The sequence below is a fragment of the Amblyomma americanum genome, chromosome 5 (assembly GCF_052857255.1).
Source record: "Amblyomma americanum isolate KBUSLIRL-KWMA chromosome 5, ASM5285725v1, whole genome shotgun sequence".
NCBI lineage: Eukaryota > Metazoa > Arthropoda > Arachnida > Ixodida > Ixodidae > Amblyomma > Amblyomma americanum.
This window is the reverse complement of record NC_135501.1, coordinates 48376276-48383609: the sequence shown is the minus strand read 5'-3', so window position 1 is coordinate 48383609 and position 7334 is coordinate 48376276. Positions and strand designations below refer to the sequence as shown.

General features: G+C 48.1%; 2 non-coding genes across 2 annotated transcripts; both read right to left on the bottom strand.

Annotated features, from left to right (window-relative positions):
- Positions 1-3014: 3014 nt before the first annotated feature.
- Positions 3015-3086, bottom strand: TRNAT-CGU (transfer RNA threonine (anticodon CGU)). Its single transcript has one exon. It is a non-coding gene; the product is annotated as a tRNA-Thr (tRNA).
- A 76-nt stretch (positions 3087-3162) lies between these two features.
- TRNAT-UGU (transfer RNA threonine (anticodon UGU)) lies at positions 3163-3234 on the bottom strand. Its single transcript has one exon. It is a non-coding gene; the product is annotated as a tRNA-Thr (tRNA).
- Positions 3235-7334: the final 4100 nt, after the last annotated feature.

Genomic DNA, 7334 nt, shown 5'->3' with positions numbered 1-7334 from the left:
GCACAGTGTGAGACGTGCAGAACAAAGGAGGGGCGCGCCTCGTTTCATAGACTTCAGCGAATACCTTAAGAAGGAATTGACCAATCATGCCCTTAAAGCCACGCCAAGGCTATCAGGCCCGGGTGATTTTCCAACTGCCAGGCCATCGATTGCGCATTCGACCTCCCCAATAGCGATAGGTTCTTCGAGGCGCTCTTTAATATCAACTTCAAGCCTCGAGATCAATTGCAAAAAATGTTGCTCAAAATCATTTTTTGTTACGCTCTTGAGAGCAAACAACTCCTGAAAATACTCTTTAAAGGTTGTGCGGATTTTTTATTTTTCCTTTGTTTCCTCATTATTGTACGTGATCTGCTTAAACTTCTTTGCTGCACGCGTGCCTTTTCTCGTCGGCTAGGGCCTGTTTTCCCGGCGCTTCGCCTGCCCAGAGCGTTTCGGCCCTCGCTCTAATCACTGCGGCTCTATACTTGTCACTGCTGATATGGTCGAGCTTGCTTTTAACTCCCCGCCTTTCTTCCTTGAAGCAGACTGGTTGATCAGATTGCAGTCCAATCAGATACTCAAGTTCATCATATAATTCTTTTTCTTGTTTCCTTTGTTTCCTTTGGTTGTAGTTGGCTACAGAACTTATCTCATTAGCTCTTTTTTTACTTTTTGTTTATAGTCTTCCCATTATTTGCTGTAATTTGACGTGGCGACCCAGCAACTTTTCAATTTCCTCCTCCACTATTATCTCGAAAGCTTCGTCGTCCAAGAGTTTTGTATTCAGTTTCCAGGTCTGCCAGTTAAAGCGCGCTTTCCTCTCCTTATTCCCTGCCGTGGTTATTGCGAAGCAGTTGTCGCTAAAATGTACCAGCTTAACGTCGTACCCGTTGAAAGTGCCGCTGTCTCCAAAGAAACATACACCCTATCAAGTATAGCGTTACTTCCCCGCTGGGAATGCGTGAATTGTGGGCACACACCGTCCGTCACAATATTACCAAGATCCTCTAGGTTTTTTTCTGACACCAATATGTCCAACAGTTCAGCACTTTTGTCACGCACAATGTGACAGTTCGCTCTTTCTTTCGCCTTGAAAAACACAGTTAAAGTTCCCTAATATTTTTTTTCACAGCTCGAATACATGTAGAACTCTTCGACAAAAAATTACGCTCGCGTTCAACATTTGGAGCATAAACACATACCACACCCGAGCACTTATCCGTAAAAGAGAAATCAACAACAATTAGCCGCCCGCTTTGACAGACAGTGACAGACTCTACGATTATTCCCAAACTATTTCTTATAAACGAAGCAGAACCACCAGACAAACCGCTAGAGTGGCATACGCATACATCGTACTGAGCTCGGAATGGTTCCACCATTATGTCCGTTTGCTCCTCGCTTTCCAACTTTGTTTCCTGGACTGCCACCAAATCAAGCTCATTTTCAAGGAAGAGGTTGCTTAGTTGGCACTGCCTTCTAATCGCACTCAGTCCCCGCACGTTCAGTGCGGCAATCCGCAGAGGAGATCGTAGTTTGAAAGCCATCAGTTGAAGTTAGCCGCCAGAAGAAAAAAAAATGGGCCCACCTCGTACTGACAACGATGTGACAACGTGAGCATCTACGTCCGTGTCCTCCCTTCTGCCATCTTTGGGAAAAATTGATCTGTCGTCGGCACAGCACCACGCAAATGAATCGCAGACAAAAATTCTGATGCCGTGTCGTACCAGCTTGCCGGACACAAGGCGCTGGCCCTGGTTCAGCCGGTATATTTGGCCGCGGTTTGAACGACGGCCGCCTAACCGCGGTCGCCTTAGGAGGTGGCTCCTCGGTTGAGCAGTCTTCCGTGGTCCCTTTCGCCCCTTCGGTGTCATCGCAAGGGCGCATGGTAGTGTGGTTACTCACTCCTTCTCGCCTACTTTAATGTTGTCGTGCTTTTGACTCTGGGTGATCACCGGCACTTTATTGGTATCGCTTACAGTCTCCTTTGAGCTGGCAGAATTATCCGCTCCCGAAGCCTGTGTTCTCGGCACCTCTTCTAGCTTCTCCTTCAACTCTGTGGTAGGCTCGAGAGACGGAGCCGGCGATACCACTTTCGAGGCCTTGTTCCGTGCAGTCTTCGCGGCTTCTTCGGCATTCGCTTCATCCATGAACAGCTCGGATGTATCCTCAACGCTCACCACTCCTACGGCATTGGCGTACGTACGTACGCACTGCTCCTCGGTATGTCCAAAGCGGCGACAGGTGTTGCACCGCGGCACACGGCAGTCACGGCGTACGTGGCCCTGACTGCGACAACGAAGGCACAGTGGTTGTCTGCCTGCCACGACGACGAGTGCCAGCTCACCAGCGATGCTAATTTGATGCGGAAGGTCCTGCAGCTTGGTTCCAGCCTTCAGAATTATCGCAACCAAGCGTGTCGTTGATCCCTTGTCAGCAATTCCTTGCACTCGCCATCGCTCACTTCGGTGACCTTGCCATACAGAGCGAAACCCACCCGCACATCTTCGACTGGAACCGTGTGAAGGAGCCAGTGCACCTTTACGCGTGTTCTTTGGTTGGCCGGATCGATGACAACGCAGCGGCGTTGCTTCACGTTCACTTCGCCAAGGCTCACCATTTCTTTAGTCGCTTCCGCATCCTTGAACGTCACCGCCCATACATGCCTCATTCGATACGGCCCTACCGCCAAAACGTCATCGAGCATCGACTGACGTGCAGGCTCGCCCCTACCCGACTCGGTAGGGGCGAGCCTGGGTAGCAGCGTGCAGAAAAACAGTATTTAAAGCCAAACGACCGGCTGGCAAAGTAGGCAAAGTCACCCGATATTCTTCAGTAGCAGGAGCCTGGCTTCCGCGCAGGGACATGGCCGCTTCAGCCGCTCCGACGAAGCCCATGATCGCACGTCCGTTAAGCTCGGTGGACCGAAATCGAATCCGCTAAGCTATAGCGGCCAGTGCCTCAAACTGATTACTTTAATTCTCACTTGTGTGTGATTGTTCCTCCCCACAGAAAGAAAAAAAAGGCAGAGAAGCCGCCAGTGAGGTTCGAACTCACGACCGCTGGTCTACGAGACCAGCGCTCTACCACTGAGCTATAGCGGCCGGTGCCTCAAATCGATTACTTTAATTCTCACTTGTGTGTGATTGTTCCTCCCCAAAGAAAGAAAAAAAGTAGTGAAGCCGCCAGTGAGGCTCGAACTCACGTCCGCTGGTTTACAACACCAGCGCTCTACCACTGAGCTATAGCGGCCGGCGCCTCGAACCGATTACTTTAATTCTCACTTGTGCGTGATTGTTCCTCCCAAAAGAAAGAAAAAAGGGGCAGAGAAGCCGCCAGTGATGTTCGAACTCACGACCACTTGTTTACGAGACCAGCGCTCTAGCACTGAGCTATAGCGGCAGTTTTCTTTTTTTTTTACTTTTTATATCCGATTTTGAAACGTGAACAAAAATACAAAAAAGAAAAACACATCAGCCCAATTTGGCCGATACACGAGGGTTTAAAATCTTTTCAGTACAGTCAAGTCATCTTGTACACAGAGCCATTCAGGCTGTTCAGCTCGTGCCCGGTACATTTCTCTTAGGCACACGGCACTTGCAATGAAGTTTCCTCGCACAGAATTTATTTATTTATTTATTTATTTATTTATTCAAAATACCTTACAGGGCCCAGAAGGGCATTGAGTAAGGGGGGCAAAACAATAGATTAAGCAAATAGGAAGAATAAATTAAAAACAACGCGTGATACAAGGCAAAAATTAAACACAATTATAAATATACAGGGCAAAACGTAACTAAAAGACATACATCACCGCGAGCAACAAAAATTAAATTAGTAGCAAGAATGCATCGCAAGTGCCCAATAGGCATCAAAAGGAAAAAGCAGTAGTCATAAAAAACATACAGATGGCTGAAATTGCACAAGAAACCAAAACTTTGTAAAATACCAACGAGAAGAAAAGGGGACCAAGGACACAGAACAACCTGAAACAAGACACAATGTCGTTAAAGAAAATGTTTGTGCAGTTGGTCTTGAAATGATTGGTGGTTGCCGATAGATGCGATACAGCTGGGAAGATCATTCCAAAGAATAATGGCACGTGGAAGTGCAGATGAATTGAATGCTAAGGTTCTTCCGTAAATGCGTGTAATGCTATACTGATTATGTAGGCGGCGTGAAATGCGTGAAGGCTCTTCGAGGGGCAAGGGAGATGGCCTGGTGCTATGACGATATTTATGAAGTAAGCATAAAAGAGCGATGGAGCGACGAATATGTAATGGTTCGAGGGAGATATCAAGTTTAATCTTAGTGATACTGGACTGGGGGTGGTACTTTTGTGTGATGAAACGAGCGGCACGTTTACATCGGCATGCCGCACCTGCATTCTGGTTTTCCACAAGCTGTGGAGGCTTAGCAGCATGATTAGGTCATAGGGCACATCTGTTTCGATTATAATTGGCAAAAATCTAATACCGTAGGGGTACAGGAGAAGATCCTTTTATAGTTCTTTGAAGGACGTCCCACTGAAAGATAGGGTCCCAACACTCCAGGGATACGTGCTGTATCGTCTCGGGCTTCTTGCATAGGATACAGTTAGTTGTCCAGGAGACGAAATCCCCTTTTCGTTCGGCCATGTTTAAACAAGGAGCGTATTTGAATGTAGTGTGTACAAAAACGCTTTCATAGATGATCTAACTGGCATTCTTTTGACTCGTTTTAAAACATCTTGTCCTGGACCCGCACGGTGGAGGCTTCGGTAAAGAGGGATTGGCATCATTACATCCACTAATTGCATATACAAATTTTTCTTTGAAACTTTATGCAAGTAATCAAGAGAAAACCTCACTTGGAGAAGCCTGAACGAGAATACAACCTCTGTCATGTAACCCCATGACGGAACCACGCACACTCTCACTCGAAGACACCACAATTTCAGGAAGCAGCCTCTCCAATTGCAGCTGAATAACAGTCCGCAAAAAGCTGTCCTACTAGTCACGGAGGAACATGAATCGTGATACAACCTGCCGTAAAAAAGAAGGAACAAGACCAAGGCCACCACCTTTGACAGAAATAAACGAATTGGTGCGACTGGTTCGCTCTCATGTCGACGCCCATACAAAAACAACAAAGACTAGGTGAATTCTCTGAATATTGGTTCGGGATGCACTCAACACGTTCGTTAGGTACCGTATCTTTGACACAAGAAAAATGTTACAGAGAGAAGCGCGCGAAAACATCGATAGCTGCCTCCCTTGGCACGAGTCTGCCTTCTCCTCTGCCCTGTGTCTCTAGCAGTCTGTGCAGTTAGTTTGTAGTTTAATGTATGAAATCTTCGTCTTCCAACAACTTGCCATATAATTTCCACAGGTGTCAGTTAAAGGATGTATGTTTATTTTGGCGTCAAAGGTTCAGATTACGAGGCAGTGTTCACTGAATGCAACAGGTTGAACTTCATAGTTCATGCAGAGATGCACGAGTTCCATAGATACATACAGCCTACCTAACCTAGCATGACTGTCACGCTATAAGTGTGTCTATTGAGGGCTATTACCGTAAGTAAACATTTCGCCAATGTCTTCTAAACAATGGTCGCGTACAATTCTATTCAATATTTCAGCACTATTTTCGCTCACCGGCAAGCGCTTCATACGGTCCACCGCTACACAAACACAGATAATATCACCCAACACCAGCAGTGTCCTGTCTCAAAGAAAACAATATCCAAGACGATTGAAGAACTCTTGGCGTTCGGATTCTATGTTTGGTGCATACATGCAGATAACTCGCCAATACAGATTAGAAAAAGTGAAATCAACGACAAGAAGACGGCCACTGCTACAAGCGAAAACAGACTCTACAATAATGCCTAGATTGTTGCGCATAAAATTTGCGCACCCGCCCGAGGTGCTAACAGAATGACAAACACAAACACTGAAGACAAGACTAAATTGGGACACCATACGATCAGTAGCTTCCTCACTTTCTATTTTCGTGTCCAGGACAGCCACTATGTCAGGCACGTTGTCAGTAAGAAGGCGAATTGGCTGACATTGCCGCCTCCTTGCGCAAAGGCTTTTGACGTTCAAAGTAGCTACGCACAGAGCTCTAGTTTCAACGCCATGCACTTGGAATGAAAGGCCTTTGACATACAGTGCGCACTCTACAAAATCGTGAAACATTTTTTAACTCATAGTGTGCAGAGTTCATATTCGCTGATCAAGGAATCCGAGTTCTGGCGCCGGGAAACCACAAGGATGTCCCTCGCCAGCCTTTCCGGCCCAAGGCCCACTGTCTGCTGGGTACTTCCCAAAAAAAAAGGAAAAAACAAAACCAAAACACGAAACCTCATTGGGCCGCTACGGAGGCGGTTTCCCCGCCTGCCGGGATTCGGCAGAGAAGTTCGGCCGGGGCTTAAGCGTCGAGTCCCCGCTATTTTATGCGGCGGCTCATCACCATCCACACAAGGCTGCGGCTTCTCGCCGACGCTCTCCTCATGGGAGCGTTTCCCAACTGATAGACCAGCAGCTTGCTGGCTGACGTCCATGGCATCGGTGTGGTTGGCCTCCAAACTATCCGGAGATTCGACCGCGGCCTTCGTCGCGTCTTCCGACTTGTCATCACTTCCTTGCTGAGGTTCAAGACCCGCATCTTCAATCGGCTTGACAGCACTGGTCGTCGTCGCACTCCTTTTCGATAGAGGCGTCACGAAGCTGACTTTTCAGCCAAAACTCGGCCAGTTGCCCTGGCAGCCTCCTCTGCATCTGCTTCGTCCGTCAGCAACATAGTTTAGTCTTCACTGCTCGCGTGGCCGGCAATGCTCGCGTAAGTACGAGCACCGTGGCCGCCTTCATGCCCGAACCGTCGGCAGGCACCGCACCAAGGGACCCGACACTCTTTGCGGATATGGTATGTACCTCGACAGCGGAGGCACAACGGAGGTCTTCGCGGTACGACAAAAAGCAGCTAACTCCCCCCCCCCCCCCCCCAACGTTGGGCTGATGCGGAAAATTGTCAAGCTTCAGCTTCGAACTTCAGCTTCCCTTCCGTCGATTTGCTCATCACCAATATGGTTCACTCTACGTGCCGTGCCAGATACATCGCCGTATGCCTCAGAAAAGGCAGGATTCCGGAAGAAGTGAGTGCCCTATTCGGCCTTGTTAGACCCTCGTGGGGGCATGTTAAACGCGCCTGCAAAATTTTACGTTCTGAGCTTTGGCGTCAGGTGCGACTTTACCAGGACTGGTTATCCGTAAGTTGTTATGCTCTGAATTCGAAGTGGCTCGCGGTATGCAAACTAGGCCATTACAAACACCTCACGGGACAGCTGACCGAGCAGTGGTGGAAGTACT